The sequence below is a fragment of the Psammomys obesus genome, unplaced genomic scaffold, assembly GCF_907164565.1.
Source record: "Psammomys obesus unplaced genomic scaffold, mPsaObe1.curated_primary_1811, whole genome shotgun sequence".
In the NCBI taxonomy this organism is placed as follows: Eukaryota; Metazoa; Chordata; class Mammalia; order Rodentia; family Muridae; genus Psammomys; species Psammomys obesus.
The window spans coordinates 13,789,969-13,809,305 of record NW_026596079.1 but is presented as its reverse complement, the minus strand read 5'-3'; the positions used below and the strand labels follow the sequence as shown (position 1 = coordinate 13,809,305).

Below are 19,337 nucleotides of genomic sequence, written 5' to 3'. Positions count from 1 at the left end.
TTGCACAGTTCTGTACAATGTATAAGTTTCTTGCATTGAAGCCTACAGGTTTTGAAATTAGTTTTTCAGTTCTTTCATCTCTATGTTCTAACTCCCTATATTTCTGTAAAAATAAACCTCTCCAACTACATTTTTAATAGTATATAGGAGCCATTTCTACCCAGTACTCTCTACCTTGAGCAGATTCAGGAACTGTTTTATTTTAATTGGAAAGTCAAAATTGATAGCTGGATATAACCCTTCTGGTCCCTACTTTGTACTTCTCTAGCAATCTGGCGTCTAGAACACAGGTGTTCTTTATGCTTGTCTAATGCACTTCTGTGTCCATACAGTAAATATTTTTACTTTCTCTTACATTCTAGATCATTGCATAGTTCCCCCCATTGATTTGTCATTATTGCCATTAAAAGAAAACTGATTTCAAGGTATATTTTCAGGGAAGGGATCTACTAGGCATTTATTATATGTGTGCCAATGTTTTTTGCATCTCACTTGTTCGCCATCCACTTCCTTTATAAACTGAGTAATTGAGATTAACTCATATAATTGTGAGCATACCGTGGTTACTACAATTGCACACTCTAGAATAGACATCACTCAAGGCCACCACACCTTGCTTTTCACAAGTGTTCATATAGTATTAAAAAAGTGGATCTGTGTCCAGTTAGCCAATTAGAGTCCTGTTGTCAAGGTCCTGGGCCAGTGATGATTAGATTACACAACAGTGGGGTCCACAGTGTCACCTCTGTGGTAATGGCAGTGGAATCAGTTGTGACTACAGTGAAATTAGATCTATTGGTCAATTTTCTGTTGTGTAATGAACATGACTAAAATCAATTTATGAAAGAAAAGAAGTTATTTTGGCTTGTGGTTCCAAAGAGATAAGAGTAGATGATCAATAAAGTGTAGAAAAGGCATGAAATGCTGTGCTGTGCTGGCAGGATCAGAACACTGGCTTCTCGGTTCCTGAGTAACACTGTCTTTTGAGAGTGTTGATAGAAACAGATGCAGAGACTCACAGCCAAACAATAGGCTGAGTTCAGGAAGTTTTGGGAGAGTGGGAGGAAAAATTGAGATTGCTGGAGGGGTCAAGAACACCACAAGAAGACCTACAAAGTAACTAAACTGGGCCCATGGAGGCTCACAGAGTCTGAACCACCAACTAAAGAGCAGACATGGACTGAGTCTAGACCCTCCACACCAGTAGGTAGCAGATGTGAACATGGTCAAAATGTGGGTCCCCTAACAAGGGGAGTAAGGGCTGTTTGTGACTCTGTTCCCTGCCTTTGGATCTTTTTTTCCCTTAGCCAATCTGCCTTGTCAGGCTCCAGTGGGAAAGGAAAGCACTTAGTTCTGCTGTGACTGGAGGTGGGACTGGAAGAAGGAGAGGGAGGAGCTGGGATAAGGCTGTAAAACAAAACAAAACAAAACTTAAAAAAGAATATTTTACCAGAAAAGAAGACAGAAAGAAAGGAAAGAAGAAAGGAAGGAAGGAAAAAATAAAGACAGCGTGCTGCTCACATTTTATGTGCACATATTAAATATAAAGACCAGGGAGTAGACTAGAGCTATAAACCATCAAAGTCCACCCCCCAGTGATGCACTTTGTCCAGCAAGGATACATCTCATAAAGGTTCCATAACCCCACAGAACAGTGTCAGCAATAGGAAAAAAAGTATTTGAACACATGAGCCTGTGGGGAATACTTCTCACACAATTCACAATAGGACATATTTTAGCACACACTTGTATCTTTCTCCCTTACCATTGCACCATATATTATACTGTTTTCTTTGTACAATATGAGTCAACCTTATCTGCTGCCCAATAGTCTATATTCTTGCTAAAACCAGATGTGGTTTTATTTGCTTAGTTCTTGTACCTTTCAGTAACTGTGATAATAATTAATAAAAGATAATCTGAAAAGTGGAAGAAAGAACCATCTATGCAAGGGGGTAAAATGGGGATAAACATACAAGTACCACACGCTAAGATAAACAAGAAAGAGGACCTGGGGTAAAATGATCAATCACCACTTAGAAAGACAAATGGGATGGACATTGGATGTAGGAGAAAAGAAGTAACAGGACAGGAGCCTACCACAGAAGGCACCTGAAAGACTCTACCTAGCAGTGTATCAAAACAGATACCGAGACTCATAACCAAACCTTCAGCAGAGTGCAGGGAATCATATGAAAGAAAGGGGAGTCAGTAGGACTTGGAAAGGACAGGAGCTCCACAAGGATCTAATGCATCTGGGTACAGGGATCTTTTATGAGACTGTATCTCCAACCAAGGACCATGTATGAATATAACCTAGAACCTCTGCTCAGATGTATCTCATGGTAGCTCAGTATCCAAATGGTTACTCTAGTAAGGGGAACAGAGATTATTTCTGACATTAACTCAATGGCGGCTCTTTGACCTCCTCTCCTGCCCCCAAGGGAGGAGCAGTCTTGCTAAGCCACAGAGATGGACATTGTAGCCAGTCCTGAAGAAACCTGATAAGCTAGGTTCAGATGAAAGGAGAGGAGACCTCCCCTATCTGTGGACTTGGAAAGGGCAAGGAGGAGATAAGGGAGGGAGGGTCAGAGTCGGAGGGAATGAGGGAGCAAGCTATACCTGGGATACAAAGTTAATAAACTGTAACTAATATTAAAAAAATAAATTAAATTAAATTTAAAAATGGGGATAAACAGTGAAGTCCTTCTAAGAATTCAAGTGGAAGGGAAGGGAAACCGTCTCAGAAAACAACTCCTCACCATCTCCTGTTCCTGGCCAGTTAGCTTTGTAATGCTTCTTATTGATGCTTCTTGGCCCGTGTGATAGTAGAAAGTCTTTCCAAGTGAGGTAGTGCACACCTATAATCCCAGCACTTGGGAGGCAGATCTCTGAGTTTGAGGCCAGCCTGGTTGACAAAGTGAATTCCAGGACAGCCAGTGTAGTTATACAGAGAAACTCTGTTTCAAAAATAAAAAATAAAAAAAAAAAATCTGATACCCCCTTCATGCAGTTGTTTCTGGTTGCTCTTTTCTCTTTTCTATTGCTATGAGAACATATCTGGATTGGCCTGTCAAAAGGATAAAAGCCATGAGTGGTAGACCAAATTTCCTTGCATGTACCAGTGAAGTTTATACTGGGACAGTTGACAGCCTGTTAACCCAAAACTCGTAAGTGAACCCACACACAAACCATAGAGATATTAGACAACCAGAAAGTAACTACCAACCCACAGGGAAGCCCAGGTGGACTTTGGCTCTTTTTCAGCCTTCTGAATTCTACAGACACAGCAGCTATATAAATGTTTATTGTAAGCAAGCTGCTGAAGCCTGTAATTGTGGTACAACATTCTTGTGGCAATAAGTGAGTGATGCAGCCCATAAAGAATACATACAGAAACAAACACAAAAGTGGCAGGATGGCAGTGGCTAGTCTCCTGTGGAAGTCTCAGAGACTCCATTCAGCTCACCAGCCTGAAGCATTAAAATTGGAGCATCAATAAATTGATCTATTATGGCATGCCATTCACTACTTGGGAATGCTTGTCAGCTGTGAAAATTGAAGCATTAAAGATGTAAATGGCTGGAGCCTAGGGTTTGTGAGGCACAGAAGTGTTGTGTGATGGGCCTGGTGACACAAACATGAGCCAGATGGATTAGTCTGGACATTTTTCTGGCATTATTAAGATGCTCAGGGGATTAATGATGATGGTTGAATGAATAAGATATTATGGGAATGACGGACATTTCCGGGCATAACTCAAGTGAGGGTGGATCCCTCTGTTACCTCTGAGAAAAAGCTATCTCTGAAGTTGGTGAAAATGCCACCTGATACTGAAAATTTCACTGGCCTTTTGCATATTTCATATGAGGAACATTTGCTAGGTTATGTAGCATATAATCACAGATGTAGGGCACCTTTAAATGGAGTAATATTTTAATGCAGAGAGCCTTCTTTTGTGAAGAATATGGGAAGAGAACAACATCAAATAAGAATTATGAATAAAAGCCTACTTAGCCTCTAAAAGGACTCTGGATTGTATAATATGTTCCTGCCAAGGGCCATGTGTAATATTTTCTTGTTAGTAGTTCTTAACCACTATGAAATCCACAAAGTCTCTTTCAGCTGTTGAAGATTTATCCTCTGTCCTTTCTCACTTGGGGATAGATCCATAAGGCTTAGAAAAACATGACCAAGCTTCCCATCTTGAATGACACTAATAGTAATTTTTGCAGGCTTTGGAGAATGATGAAAGGAAACTTTAGTGCATGTCTCTTAAAACTTGTCTGATATGAGACCTGTAGTATTCCAAAGGTGGACAGTGAGACATTGGTATTTAATAAACTGGCTTTTAATGACTTGAGAGACTCTGGTATTAATGACCAGGATAGATGAAATTATATTACAACTAAAAAAAGCATTAAGAAAGGATGAAGTCAGTCAATAAATAAATTTGTTCTTCTGAAAGAGCTAAAATGATGTTTTAAACATATGCAAGGAAGCTTTGAATTGCTCTGTTGAATATGCATGAGGTCGCTGTACATCCTTCTGCTGAGTCAAACCTCTTTTGAATAGAAAATAGGGATACAATAAGGTTCGTCCCACTAAAAATAAAACATTGAATAAGATGACAGTAACTTAAAAGGAAATTAAGAAAACATGCTAATTACATCCATCATTTCTTTATAGTACCTAGAAGGTTCTCTGTGATATCTACTGATAGCTGCTATGGATGAAGTCAGTGGACAAGCCAGATGATATGCTAAGCACACACAGAATACCTCATTTACATCTTCCAATGCTTTTAAGGACATCCTGTTTTTATTCCCATTGTAGATAAGAAACTTTAAGCTAAGAAAAACTGAGCATGCTTCCCAACATTACACAGTGAGAAAGTCTGACTGGCTGGGCTTACATCCATGACCAGAGGGAGGTCAATGACCACACCTGAGAACTAATACTTTCTGAGTTCCCATCTCTTCAGAAGGCAAAATCCCCAAGACTCAAATTCCAACGAAAGTTGTTAAGGATGGTTTGCATTGACTCTTGGGACTATTCCAGCTGGATGAAGCAATCATGGACAATAATTGTATGTAGTCAAGAAGCTTTTAATTTGTACCTAAGTACTGCTGTTTCTTTAAACTTTGCTATAGTACTTAACAATTCATGGCTTGTTAAGTTATTTCCGAAATTGGCAAAGTATTATCTTTAATAGAAGAGGCATAATTACCTAAAAGCCTTACAATATTTCTGTTCACTTACTAGAAAGCTTAGCCAGTCAGTTCTTACAGCGAAGGAATGGGTAATGTTAAGGCACTTGATATAGCCTCACACTCCTAAATTATCACTGAGAGCCAAGATACTTAAATTTCCTTCCAACAAAGTCTCCCCATCAAGAAGAGCCACACAACAGTGGCATTTCATTTTTGTTATTATTTTCTTAAGAGTTTATTTAATTTTGACCTTCTTCCAGTGTCTATCCCATTTGCCTTCCTGAATGAAGATTGAGCATCTTACCCAGGGTCCTCCTTCTTGCTTAGCTTCTTTAGGATATTATGTCTAATATCCATTTATAAGTGAGTATGTACCATGTGTGCCTTTCTATTTCTGGGATAGCTCACTCAGGAAGAACTTTCCTTGTTCCCACCATTTGCCTGCAAATTTCATGATTCCCTTGGTTTTAATTGCTGAGTAATATTCCATTGTGCGGATGCTGAGACTAATAGCTAAACTTTGGGCAGAGTGCAGGGAATCTTATGAAAGAATGGGGAGATAGAAAGACCTGGAAGGGTCTGGAGTTCCACAAAGAGAACAACAGAACCAAAAAATTGAGGCCTAGGGGTCTTTTCTGAGACTGATACTCCAACCAAGGACCATTCCTGGAGATATCCTGGACCCCTGCACAGAGGTAGCCCATGGCAGCTCATTCTCCAAATGGACTCCCTAATAAGGGGAGCAAGGGTTGTCTCTGACATGAACTCATTTGCTGGCTCTTTGGTCATCTCCACCTGAGCAGGGAGCAGCCTGACCAGGCCACCAGATAAAAAGTGTGTAAGACAGTCCTGATGAGACCTGATAGGTTAGGATCAGATGGAAGGGGAGGAGGTCCTCTATTATCAGTGGACTGGAAAAGGAGCATGGGAAGAGAGGAGGGAGGGAGGGAGAAAGAGTGGAATTGGGAGGGAATGAGGGTGGTGGTACAAGTGGAATACAAAGTGAAAAAATTGTAATAAATAAAAAATTATATAAAAGAATAAAAAATAAAGTTAAAAAAGAGTTTATTTAACTTAAAATCATGTGTATGGGAGGTATGTATATGTGAGTTTAAGTGCCTCTCGAGTCTAGAAGTGTCACATTCCCTTGCAACTGGAATTACAGGCATTTGTGAGTTTCCTAATATGGGTTCTGTTGATCAATTAGGGTCTCTATAAGAGCAGTATGTGCTCTTAACCATCTTTTAATGGTGCCATCTTTTGAGCCCCAAGAGGGTTTTCCCTGCCATGGTTTTCAACTGTAGAAGTTGACTGCTGAAATGCATTCTCTTACATAATCTTACCAAAGACAATTGGTAGTGTACTCCCTGGCCTCTGATAACAATATCACATTTCCTAAAATCTCCATGTTTTTTTTTTTTCAATGATTCCAGTCTCTGTATCCATATTTTAAAAGTAAGGCCCAAAATACAAAATAGAAGTTTGCATTATTTAGCTATGATGAAGTTAACAAAGGATACACTTGTCATTGAAAATAAAGTCCGATACAAGTCATGAGGAGATGGAGTACTGGACCTCAAGAGATCTCATGGGGAAGCAGGGGAGCCAGTCAGGAGGTAGAGGAAGATGTGAAACTGTGGACAACAGCTCTCCTGATGCTTCTGAGCTAAGAAACTGAAGAGGCAGCACAACCAGATGTGGAACTGGCACATTTGAATAACTTCAGAAGATATCAGGGCAAAGAGGCTGCCCTTAGGTGGCTGGGATGCCAGACTCTGATGTTATTCAGAAAGATTGATGGGGAGAGTGAATGGAATTTTATGTAAGAAGTGGGAAATAGTAAGAGCTGGAGGGGACGGGAACTCCACAAGGAGAGCAACAGAACAAGATAATTTGAACACAGGAAACTTCCCAGAGACTCATACTCCAACCAAGGACTATTCGTGGAGATAACCTAGAACCCCTGCACAGAAGTAGCCCATGGCAGTTCAGTGTCCAAGTGGGTTACATAGCAATGGGAAGAGGGACTGCCTCTGACATAATCTGATTGGCCTGCTCTTTGATCACTTCCCCCTGAGGGGGGAGCAGCCTTACCAGGCCACAGTAGAGGACAATGCAGCCACTTTTGATGAGAACTGATAGACTAAGATCAGAAAGGAGAGGAGAACCTCCCCTATCAGTGGACTTGGGGAGTGGCATGCATGCAGAAAGGGGAGGGAGGGTGGGATCAGGAGGGAAGGAGGGAAGGGCTTATGGGGGGATACAAAATTAATAAAGTGTAATTAATAAAATAAAATAAAATGCAAAAAAAATTAAAGAACGGAAAAAAAAAGATAGAGGTAGGAAATGTGGAGGCTTGTAACAGAGATTATCCCAAGAATACAAGTGGGTCTGGCTGGTTTGCTCATGAAGGAAGCGCTCATAGAAGGCTGTTCATGATCTTTAGCCATTGACTAGACTTAGGCATGGTCATGTCTTTACATAATTTTAAAGAAAAAAATCAGCTCTCTTAGGATGTGGAGTCTGATAGGTTTTCCATGTTTCAGTGGATGGCTTTGTACCCAGACACATACTGGCAGCACTAAGTGGACTCAGTGGGTTTAAAAATAGTACAAGTAGTTGGAAAAGAAAAGTAGATATGAGAAGAGTTGGAGGGGAGAAGGCAGAGAATAGATTTTGATCAAAATATATTACATTTATGAATGAAACTCTCAAATATTTTTCAAAAGGCAAAAGAAAGGCAACTGAAAAAGTCTCTTTGCAAAAAGAGACATGGCCCTTATGTGTGTGCATGCATACATAGATGTGCATGAAAGCATTCATGTGTCCATGTTGTATTGATTTCATAGAATATAATGAAACCATAGCATTTTCAGCAGCTCAGTAGTCATGCTTATAAAACAAGGTTTTCATAGTGACATATTAGATACCTAACGAAAAGCATGTGTTCCCCTATCCATTTTCTTTGGCTTCACCTGTCTGCAAGGGTTCAAGTTGAGGCACACAAACAGTGCTTTTATCGACTCCTCTGCCTTTGCTAGAAAGTCACTAATATTGGATGGATATCACAGAGGTCATAATTTCACCCTCTCATTCTGAATGCCTGCTATAGTCTCATTGCAGTCACAAAAGACCAACCCGGGGAACAGGGAAAGACAGCTCATTGACTCACCAATAGCACGAAGCTCCTCCTTTTTATGTGGGGCCTGGAGTTGTCCCCTCTTCCCAGCTAATTTAGCCAGTTTCTCCCATCTTCCATTCATAAGATGTATTTATTCATTAATATCTATATGTTAACACCAACTCAAGACCTTTTCAGTTAAGAGACAAATATGAGCTTTGATGTGCACTGGTTTATCTACTCAGAGTGGCTGGGGATGATTGTGGTCATTTGATAGAATAATTTCAGGACAAGCTTAGTTGCTTGCAAGCAAATTGAAGCTCTATATGTTTTTGTATAAGTAATCTGATAAACCAATCTCATGCTAGAGGTTAAATACCATTGTTTTCAATTACTATTTGGAAATATGTAAAGTCACACACCCAGGAAATCACAGAAATGAAGGAAACTGACTATGTGTTAAGACAACAAGAAAACTGACACATAAGTACATATATTTCAGCTCTTAAATGTACTTCTTAGGTATCACTAGTCCTAAGAAAAGTGGGCATTTAAAATATAATTCTCTCCTCTTCCATCTGACTCTAGCTTATCAGGTCTCTTCTGGACTGGCTGCAATGTCCTCCTCTCTGACCTAACAAGGCTGCTCCTCCCTGGGGTGGGGGTGGGGTGTCAAAGAGCCAGCCACTGAGTTCATGTTCTTAAAGAAGAGCAGGGAAGAGATGAGGGAGGGAGGCTGGGATGGGGAGGTAATGAGGGAGGGGGCTAGATCTGGGATACAAAGTAAATAAACTATAATCAATATAAAAAATAAAAAATAATTAAAAATATAGTTCTCTCATATTTTAACATAATTTTTTATTTATTACAATTCATTCACTTTGTATCCCAGCTGTAACCCCCACCTGTTTTCCTTCTCAATCCCTCCCTCCCTTCTTCCCTCATCTCCTCCTATGCCCCTTCCCCTGTTGGAGGAGGTCTTCCTCCCCTTCCATGTGACCCTAACCTATCAGGTCTCATCAGGACTGTCTTTCATAGTCTTCCTCTGTAGCCTGGTAAGGCTGCTCCCCACTCAGGCGGAGGTGATCAAAGAGCCAGCCACTGAGTTCATTTCAGAGACAGACCCTGTTCCCCTTAATAGGGCACTCATTTAGAGACAGAGCTGCCATGGGCTACATCTGTGCAGGGGTTCTAGGTTATCTTGATGAATGGTCCTTGGTTGGAGTATCAGTCTCAAAAAGATCCCTTGGCCCACATTTTTTGGTTCTGTTTTTCTCTTTGTGGAGCTCTCATCTTTTTTTAATTAAATTTTTTCTTATTTATGTATTAATTGCAGTATATTCATTTTGTATCCCAGCTGTAGCCCTCTTCCTCATTTCCTCCCCATTCCACCCTCCTTCCCTCATCTCCTCCCATGCCCCTCTCCAAGTCCACTGATAGGGGAGGTCCTCCTCACTTTCCATCTGTCCCTAGCTTATCAGATCTGATCAGAACTGGTTGCATTATCCTCTTCTATGGCCTGGCAAGGCTGCTACCCTATCAGGGGAGGTGATCAAAGAGCCAGCCACTGAGTTCAAGTCAGAGACAGTCCCTGTTCTCCTTAATAGGGAACCCACTTGGAGACTGAACTACCATGGGCCACATCTGAGCAGGGGTTCTAGGTAATACCCATGAGTCTTCCTTGATTGGAGTATCAGTCTCAGAAAAGATTGTCTAGATTTTTCAGTTCTGTTGCTCTCCCTGTGGAGCTCCTATCCTTTCCAGGTCAAACTATCTCCACCTTCTTTCCTAACATTTGCTGAAGTCTGCCCAAAGTTTGGTTATGAGTCTCAGCATCTGTTTTGATACACTGCTGGGTAGAGTCTTTCAGAGGTCCTCTGTGGTAGGCTCCCATCCAGCTTCTTGTTCTCACCTTCCTCCAATGTCCATCCCGTTTGACTTTCTGAGTGAGGACTGATCCTCCTACGCAGAGTCCTCCTTCTTGTTCAGCTTCTTTATGTATACAGATTTTAGTATGTTTATCCTTTATTATATGTCTAATACCCACTTATAAGTGAATATATACCATGTGTGTTTTTCTGCTTCTGGGATACCTCACTCAGGATGATCTTTTCTAGATCCTACCATTTGCTTGCAAATTTCATGATTTCCTTGTTTTTAATTGCTGAGTAGTATTCCATTGTGTAAAAGTACCACAATTTCTGTATCCATTCCTCAACTGAGGGACATCTGGGTTGTTTCCAGATTCTGGCTATTATGAATAAAGCTGCTACAAACATGGCTGAGCAAATGTCCTTGTATACTTGAGCATCTTTTGGATATATGCCTAGGAGTGGTATAGCTGGATCTTGAGGAAGTGCTATTCTTAATTGTCTGAGAAAGCGCCAGATTGATTTCCAAAGTGTTTGTACAAGTTAACATTCCCATCAGCAATGGAAGAGGATTCCCCTTTCTTCACATCCTCTCCAGCATGTATTGTCACTTGGAGCTCTCATCTTCTTAAGAAAAATAATGATTTTTTAAAACTCATACCACAGAGAAGTAGATAAAATTATGATGTTTTAAAGGAAACCTGAATACCTAAATTAGTTGGCAACTCACCCAACATTTAATACTCATAGTATCTTTTACCTTCATTAAGGGTATCATGGATGGTGGTATTTTACAACATAAAGACCATGAATATCCATACTAAGGAATTATGAGTCAGAACATCGACCCTCTTTCTCAATAGGTGTTCAATCTTAGTTAATAATTAAGTGTCAGAAAAATGCTAGCTATTTCAAAGCTTTCTGAAACTGGTAAATGATGCAGGCTCGCTACAATTTACAGTTTTCTGTTTTCTTCAGTAAATATCATTTGTAACTATGGTATTGTCCAGAGATTAACTAGTGATCTTGAACCCAGAGAACAGCACTCTCATTCAAGGAATGAGAAGTGAAAGGATGCCTTCATACCATACTGTTCTTCTTGACAGACCTTGAACAAACACCACAGATTGCTATTTGCACAAGATGTCAGGGTGCCTCCAACCAGTCTCCAAGATTTCAGTTTCGACCTGTTTCTGCTGCCACCTGTGACCACTATTGAAGAAGATCCATCAGATTTGGAAGCCTCCTGTGTAATTGTGTTTCTAAACACATGCCAGTGGTTTCATTTGACTGGAGGAATGTGTAGTATATAATGAGGCTCTATGGAGACTTTGGGTGCTAAGCCACTCAATGCCAAAGGCAAATAGGGTACAGGAAAGAAGAGCAGGCTGCAGAGTCACAGCAATGTTTTTATGAAGGAGGAAAACTTTTTCAGCCCATCTAAATGTGCTCACTCTCAAGAAATGTTTATATACAGAAACATTGACAGGAGAGAGCAGAGGGATGAGAAATGAATCTAAAATCACACTAAAGATGGTCCACTCCTTCGAATTGTGTAAGCATCTTCTCATCTGTGAACCAGGGGTCATAAACCAGGAAACAAAATTGATCCTTCTTTAGTTTTCTTTGGCCCATGATCAACACTTTGCATCAGAGTCACAGCTCATTGCTGAGCTTCATTTGAAAGTGAAATATTGCTGGGAGAAATATGGCATTTAAAAAATAATATTGTATAGGAAACAACCTCGGAACCTGCTACAGAGGGCCTCTGAAAGCTTCTGCAGTGTAGACTGTCAAAGCAGATGCAGAGCCTGATGGCCAATTGATGGGCAGAGTGAATGGAATTTTATGTAAGAAGTGGGAAATAGTAAGAGCTGGAGGGGACGGGAACTCCACAAGGAGAGCAACAGAACAAGATAATTTGAACACAGGGAACTTCCCAGAAAATCATACTCCAACCAAGGACTATTCGTGGAGATGACCTGGAACCCCTGCACAGGTGTATCCCATGGCAGTTCAGTGTCCAAGTGGGTTACATAGCAATGGGAAGAGGGACTGCCTCTGACATAATCTGATTGGCCTGCTCTTTGATCACTTCCCCCTGAGGGGGGAGCAGCCTTACCAGGCCACAGTAGAGGACAATGCAGCCACTTTTGATGAGAACTGATAGACTAAGATCAGAAAGGAGAGGAGAACCTCCCCTATCAGTGGACTTGGGGAGTGGCATGCATGCAGAAAGGGGAGGGAGGGTGGGATCAGGAGGGGAGGAGGGAGGGGCTTATGGGGGGATACAAAATTAATAAAGTGTAATTAATAAAAAATTAAAATAATAATAATAATATTGTATAATAATAAATATAGATGTGTGAATGAATGTCTATTAAGTATCAGATACCTAACTACTTATTCTATTCAGTAACACCATTCCTGAAAACTTAGCCTACAGATACAACAAAAGACTTATTCATGAATATGGATGCATTAAGTTCTAGACTGAGTGAGTGGTAGGGAAAAAAACACAATCTTACACACTTTTTCTCAATTATAATATTAGTTAGAGTAGCAAAAATCAACAAATGAAACAAGTACCCATAAACAGGGAATGCTTGAACATAGTGTGGTATGAGTAGATACATATTGCAGTTACCTGGGATACATGTTTTTTAACAGTGTCTCAAGGCCAGTTAACATCTAGTTACCAGCTTGTTCTTTGTTTTTGCAGCAGGTACACTAGTGTAGAGATATATACACTCCTGCCTTTCTTCATTTCTATAATCTGCTGCTTGTATCTCTGCCAATTGCATTGGGGCTGCCTCTTTACAGACAATTAGTGATGCACCTGTTGTGCAGGTCTGAGAACTCTCCCAGGATTCCATTCAAGTGGGACACAGTTGATACTTCCTGCAACACATTCTTTTTTTTTTTTCTGCTGAAACTAGGCTTTATTTATTTATTTATTTATTTTTAATTCAAGGATTAGATCAGGGTAAAAGTATCACATATATTTTCCTTTGCCTTAATCCTATTCTTTTTTTTTTAACTTTTTTAAAATTTTTTATTAATTACACTTTATTCATTTTGTATTCCCCCATAAGCCCCTCCCTCCTCCCCTCTTGATCCCACCCTCCCTTCCCTTTCTGCATGCATGCCCCTCCTCAAGTCCACTGATAGGGGAGGTCCTCCTCTCCTTTCTGATCTTAGTCTATCAGCTCTCATCAAAAGTGACTGCATTGTCCTCTGGTAAGGCTCCTTCCTCCTCAGGGGGAGGTGATCAAAGATACTGGGATTGTCTTGTAGAGAGCTCTGTTTTTCCTTGCTACAGTATGGCTGCTGGTACGAAGCTTCATCTTGTAATTTCTACCTATTGGGTTCATGACACTATTAAGGAACCTATTGCTAGGTATTTGGTGTTTCTTGGCCTGAATAAGCTGCAGGAACTGAGGGCAACTAATGAAGAATATTCTTATAGAATGCACACTGCCTAATAAAAAGAATCAGTGATAACTATAAAGCAGCCCTACACATGGACTTCACAGAACAAACAGAAGTACCTCCAGTCTCCATTAAAGCAAAAGAGAAGAATCTTCCAGCTCATTTCTCCCCCCAACCCATTATCAATTCCAGGAACTGCTGACTGATCTGTTGACAAAATTTTACTGTGTGGTAATCAGTGTAATATAACATGGTTTAATCCTCACAACTAACATGCGATGTGGAGACTGTCATTGATAGTACACAGGTAATATGCTATAATTTTAGACCTGTCAAGTTCAAAGTCCTTCCCAGGGATCATACAGTGTTTCTATGCCCAAGTCTTAAATAACTTACTTTAGAATATAAAGTTCTAGAAAGAAAGTGCTATTTCTGTCTTCTTTACCACTAAAAACATGAAGCTTATTATTAATATATGGATACCAATATTTTCTAGTGAAGCCATGGTGATTAAATGAATTGCTAATTAAATAAGTTAAAGGAATAGCTTCAACTATCAAATTATTTTCATTGTCACCTGTAATATAAACCTCTGATAGCTACATATCATGGAAGTTGTTAATACACTGTTGCTAAAAGTGACCCAAGAGAGTTCACCAAGTCTTAACTCATTCTTGAGCAAAACATAGCAAAGACTAATAATCTCTCTTTTCCTCAAATTATCTAATATCAGCTCCAATAGTTATACCCTGACTTTTCTATTTTACTAATTTTTATTTTTATGGGGAGCTTATTTAGAAAATGGATGGTCTCTCTCATATATGAAGGTTAGCCAAAAATATATGTGCATATATGTAAACAAAAGTGCATGTGGGTACAGTACAATACATAGAAAAGAGGAGAAGGAGGGAAAAATACAAGGGGGAAGAAAGGACTGAATGTAAATAACAAACATGAGCTATAGAAGAGGATAGAAAGGTGTTTTTCTATTCTATGTCTGTAACAGATTTTTTTTTGTTTGTTTTGGGTTGTGGATAAGTGCATAAATGGAAATCAATAGTGACCGTGTAAAAATAATTGGAAAATCCACAGCTTCTGTTTCAAATGCCTGTTCTGTGTAGAAATTCATTAAATTGTGTAGAATTTGACTCTGGTTAATTCTGGTATGTGATGTTTTATCTCTCTAAGTTTTTATAATGAAATTTGTAAATAGAAAAGGATGGTTTTAATAATTATTAATTTTAAAGGGTGCTTTGATCTTTTTTAAAAATCTACTCTATTACTGGTAGACTTTAATGAAGAAAGCTCAGCACCTCACCATATTGAAGAGCATGGTCTGACACAACTCCACTCTTACCAACTCCTGTCTCAATTTGAACAGCTTTTTTGAATGTATTTTGTCAGTCCCCATGCACTTATCTGTTTCACTTTCATTAAACTCACCTGTTGGCATTTTTTCCTGAGTATTTTTGTAGTGTTGGGGTAGAGTAAGAAGGCTATTTTTGATTGACAAGAGATTAACTTGTGCTCTAGCTATCAAATCCCTCTTTGTTTTAAATAGGAAAGCACACACCCCACAAAATTAATAGTTTCATTTCTCCTTACATTCTTCTCTAACTGTAGAATTCTCATTTTCTGTGTGGTGTTAGGTAGGGAGTTAGATTCATTTTTCACACCAAGACAAACAACTATAACTCATGCCATCTACTAAGCAAATTGCCCTTTTCCATTAATTGGCCATACCAACTTATTCATATATTTAACTCTCTTGTTAATGAGTCTGTCTCAGAGCTACTTATTATTTTCCATTAGTCAATTTGTCTGCTGTTAGACCAATAAAACACTGTTTTATTACCATGGTCTTTCTGTATATCTTGATATTAGAAAGGGGTAAGTCATCTCTCTTTGTTATTTTTAATGTTTATTTAGATATCTTTAGTCACTTTAAATTTTTACCTCATTTTATCAAGTATATAAAACCTATATAATTAGAGGTTTTTATTAGGCTTGTTTCAGATTTGTAGTAGTCTGGAGAGAAATGCTGTTTTTAAAATGTTATCATTGGAAGATAGGAGGGGGCGACTCATTAGTGCTTGCCTGGCATGCGTGAGACACACAAGACCGCAAAACAACACAAACAGCACAAAATACAGTGATAGTTTTTATAAACATTTAAAAACTTTTCTTAAAATTATGAAATTGTATGCATTTGCTTACACTATATTCTATGTCTGCTAAGGAGTTTTTTGAGATAGATTTATTTTAAAATTTTGGGGAGTGACATGCATGCAGAAAGGGGAGGGAGGGTGAGATCGGGAGGGGAGGAGGGAGGGGCTTATGGGGGATACAAAATGAATAAAGTGTAATTAATAAAAAATTAAAAAAAAAGAAAAAAATTTACGTTTAAGTTAAAAGAAAAACTTAAAGTTAATTAAAGTTAAAACATTTTTTTTAACGTGATCTCTGGATAGGTAAATGTTCTGTTGTATTATGGAATGTTTTATTTTTCAGCATTTTCATCTAGTTAGGTCTCCCTGTTGAACTTTCACTAATCTGTTGTTTTGCCTGGTAATTCCAATTATAATCTTACTTTTCAGGATTATACTATCCCTTTGAATCCTAATTTCTGTTTTTATATTCTTATTTCCTGCCTTATAATGTCATTGGTAATAAGTGTTAGGTGCCAATCTTACTACTGAAAAAAGAAAAAAGAGAGAGAGAGGAGAAAAATAAAACTTACCAGTCACTCTGTGTACTCTGGCTTGTCACCTTATATACTGCCCAGTAAACTTTGTTGTTGTTTTATTTGTTTGGTGTGCTAAAGCTTAATGTAAATCATATGTTATTTTTCTTTAGTTTCCATAGACTTAGCTATTGTTTATAGAATTTCACTAAATTTTTTCTCTTTGCTGCTCTCAGCCATGGAGTATATTCTGAATACATTAGTTTTATTTTGCTCATCTCTTTTTTTGATTTATATAATTATGCTTAGAAATTACAAGGGAAGCAATGACAAAGACAGCTAAGATCAGATATAGGAAACGTTCAAGTAAAGGAGACTGCACAGACTTACGATTATTAGATGTACTATTCTGGTAGTGATCAAATCCCTTTCTTTGTTATAGGCCCCAGAGGATATACGCACAGCTTCCTCAGCCATCAACCTAAAGGTGCTTATTCACTGTCTGATGTAGGGTTTTTATTGCTGTGAAGAGACACCATGATTGTGACAACTCTTACTAAGGAAAGTATTACACTGGCATTGGCTTAAACGTTCAGAGATTTAGTCCATTATCATCATGGTGGGATGCATCCTGGCATTCAGGCAGGAATGTTGCCGGCCAAGGAAGCAAGAGTTCTATATTTGGTTTGTCAGCTGGCAGGGAGAGAGAGAAAGAGAGCCTGGACCTAGCTTGAACTTCTCAAATCACAAAACCCATCCCCAGTGACACAAGTTCTCCAAGGCCACACTGCTAATCCCTGTCAAGTAACACCACCCCCTAATGACTAAACATCCAAATATATGAGCCTATGGGGGCCATTTCTATTCAAACCACCACCTTCACTGTATCTCAGGTGTGTTGACAGAGAATTAGAAGCCTCCAGGTTGAGCATAAAATTTCCTTCATAGGTTCATACAATTAAGCACTTGGTATCCACTTGACAGTACTGCTTTGGAAGGTTCTAGAAACTTTGGATGTGGGTCTCACTGGAGGAAATAGGATGCTGTTTGAGCAAGACTTGAGCTTTCCTAGTTGTAAAGCTAGTCCCACGTCCTGTCCTCTATCTGCTTCCTGGTCTGCGAGCATTGGAGTAAACATCCTCCTATTACCTACTGCCACTCTGGATACCATGCCTACCCTGCACCTTCCAAATGTGAGCCAAGGTAAGTCATTTCTTCCTTAAGTAGCTTCTCATCTGGAATTTTGTCACAGCGATGGCAAAAGTAGCGTATCATTCATCACTCAGAGACAGAACTAGTGAACGTGTAACTGAGTGGCAGTGTCTGAAGCTCTAGGAATTTTGCAGCTTATTGAATCCTTAAAACTCATAAGGAAAAGCGCGGATTTTTATTAAACAGCAGTTAATTTCAGCTACTAGAGCAGGAGCAATTAATTATCCACTCCCCAAGACTGCTTCATGGTAGGCAGGTCAGCCCATTTTCCTGCAGCAGCATGCGTATAGCTTGCAGGAGAAAGGCCGAGCAAGGAAATCTTGTCCTCCAAATACTTAGTATCTGTGCATTGATTAACGGTTGCTCCTTTTGATTGTGGAAGTGCAGACATTGAGGCAGCGGCCGCTGTATTTTCATCATTCACCTCATTCTTGCTGGTCCTTCTTGCTCTAATTAAAGGGATTTCCAGAAAATTTAGAGGATTGACATCCTCTTGTCTCACTTACTTTTCCCTGCATGTAAAGGCAGATGTTAACAAGGATGAAATTAATATTCAACTGCATACATGAGGAAATGGAAACTTACTATCCATGCACAGGATTGAAGGTAAACTCTGGAAAATACTGACAACACCTGGTATTATTTCTTTAAGGTCTTTAGCACAAAGAGAAATTTATAACAATGAAAGCAAAGTGAACAAAAATCTCAGCAACCAAAAATCACCCAGTAAAAGGAAAATTCAGCTCATTTGAAGACACTAAATTATCCCTAGAGACATGAAATTAAAGTCTGAATAAGGGGATGAATAGATAGAGAGAGATGAATACCATCCATCAAGCAGAGCTGCATATGCTACAGAAAAATAAGAGAAAAGAGGCAGAGAAGACAATTGAAAAAATAATGCTTAAACATATCCAAAGTTTTATAAGGAGAAAAAACACTTAAATATAAAATTCCAAGTTCAACAAATTCCAAAGAAGATGAACTGAGAGAACAGCACTGAGATATATAACCAAGCTGTCAAGAACCCAAAATGAGAACTTGGAATATAGTGAGAGGAGAGATTCATCGGATACAAGGGATCTTTAACAAAGTCACCAGCTAAGCTCTCATCAGAAACTTAGAGGCGAGAAGGAGTGGTCTGATATATTAAAAGTGATAAAAGAAAAATAATTAATTATTCACCAAGAATACTATCTTCAGCAAAACTGTCCTTCAAAAGTGAGGAAGGCCTTAAGATATTCCAAGAGGCCAAAGCTGAGAGATTTCATTACTGCTAGACTGGCCTGAGTGGACATCAAGGCATCCTTCAGGCTCAAATGAACAGAAAGTGTGTAGTAACTCAAATCAATCTAAAGAAGTAAAATTCCCAGCCAAGATGAATGTGTACAAAGTGAAAAAAGCTGTTATTCTAAAAAATGGTATATTACTCCACTTTAAAGTACTGTTTTTTATTGTTAAAGAGGCTAAATATTGAAACTTTGCCTTATAATTCCACATTTTATTTTTTACTTGTCCTTAGAAGAAGCAATGTATCCAAAAATATTAGATTATCTTCTTGGACATTTACTGTAGGACAATGTAGTTTCATAGCATTAACAAGTAAGAGAGATGGGAACAATCAATTAAATAGCATGGTGATCATGTCATGGAAGTTAAACTGACATACAGTTTGAGTTAAAAATGTTAGAAATTTCAGGTTTTTAAACGCAGTCCTCATACTAGCACAAAAGAATGAGCAGAGAAAACATACACGAAAAGAAGAAGAAGAAGAAGAAGAAGAAGAAGAAGAAGAAGAAGAAGAA

General features: G+C 38.9%; 1 pseudogene; it reads left to right on the top strand.

Annotated features, from left to right (window-relative positions):
- Positions 1–17,489: 17,489 nt before the first annotated feature.
- LOC129690822 (ferritin light chain 1-like) overlaps positions 17,490–19,337 on the top strand; it is a 178,627-nt pseudogene continuing 176,779 nt past the window's right edge.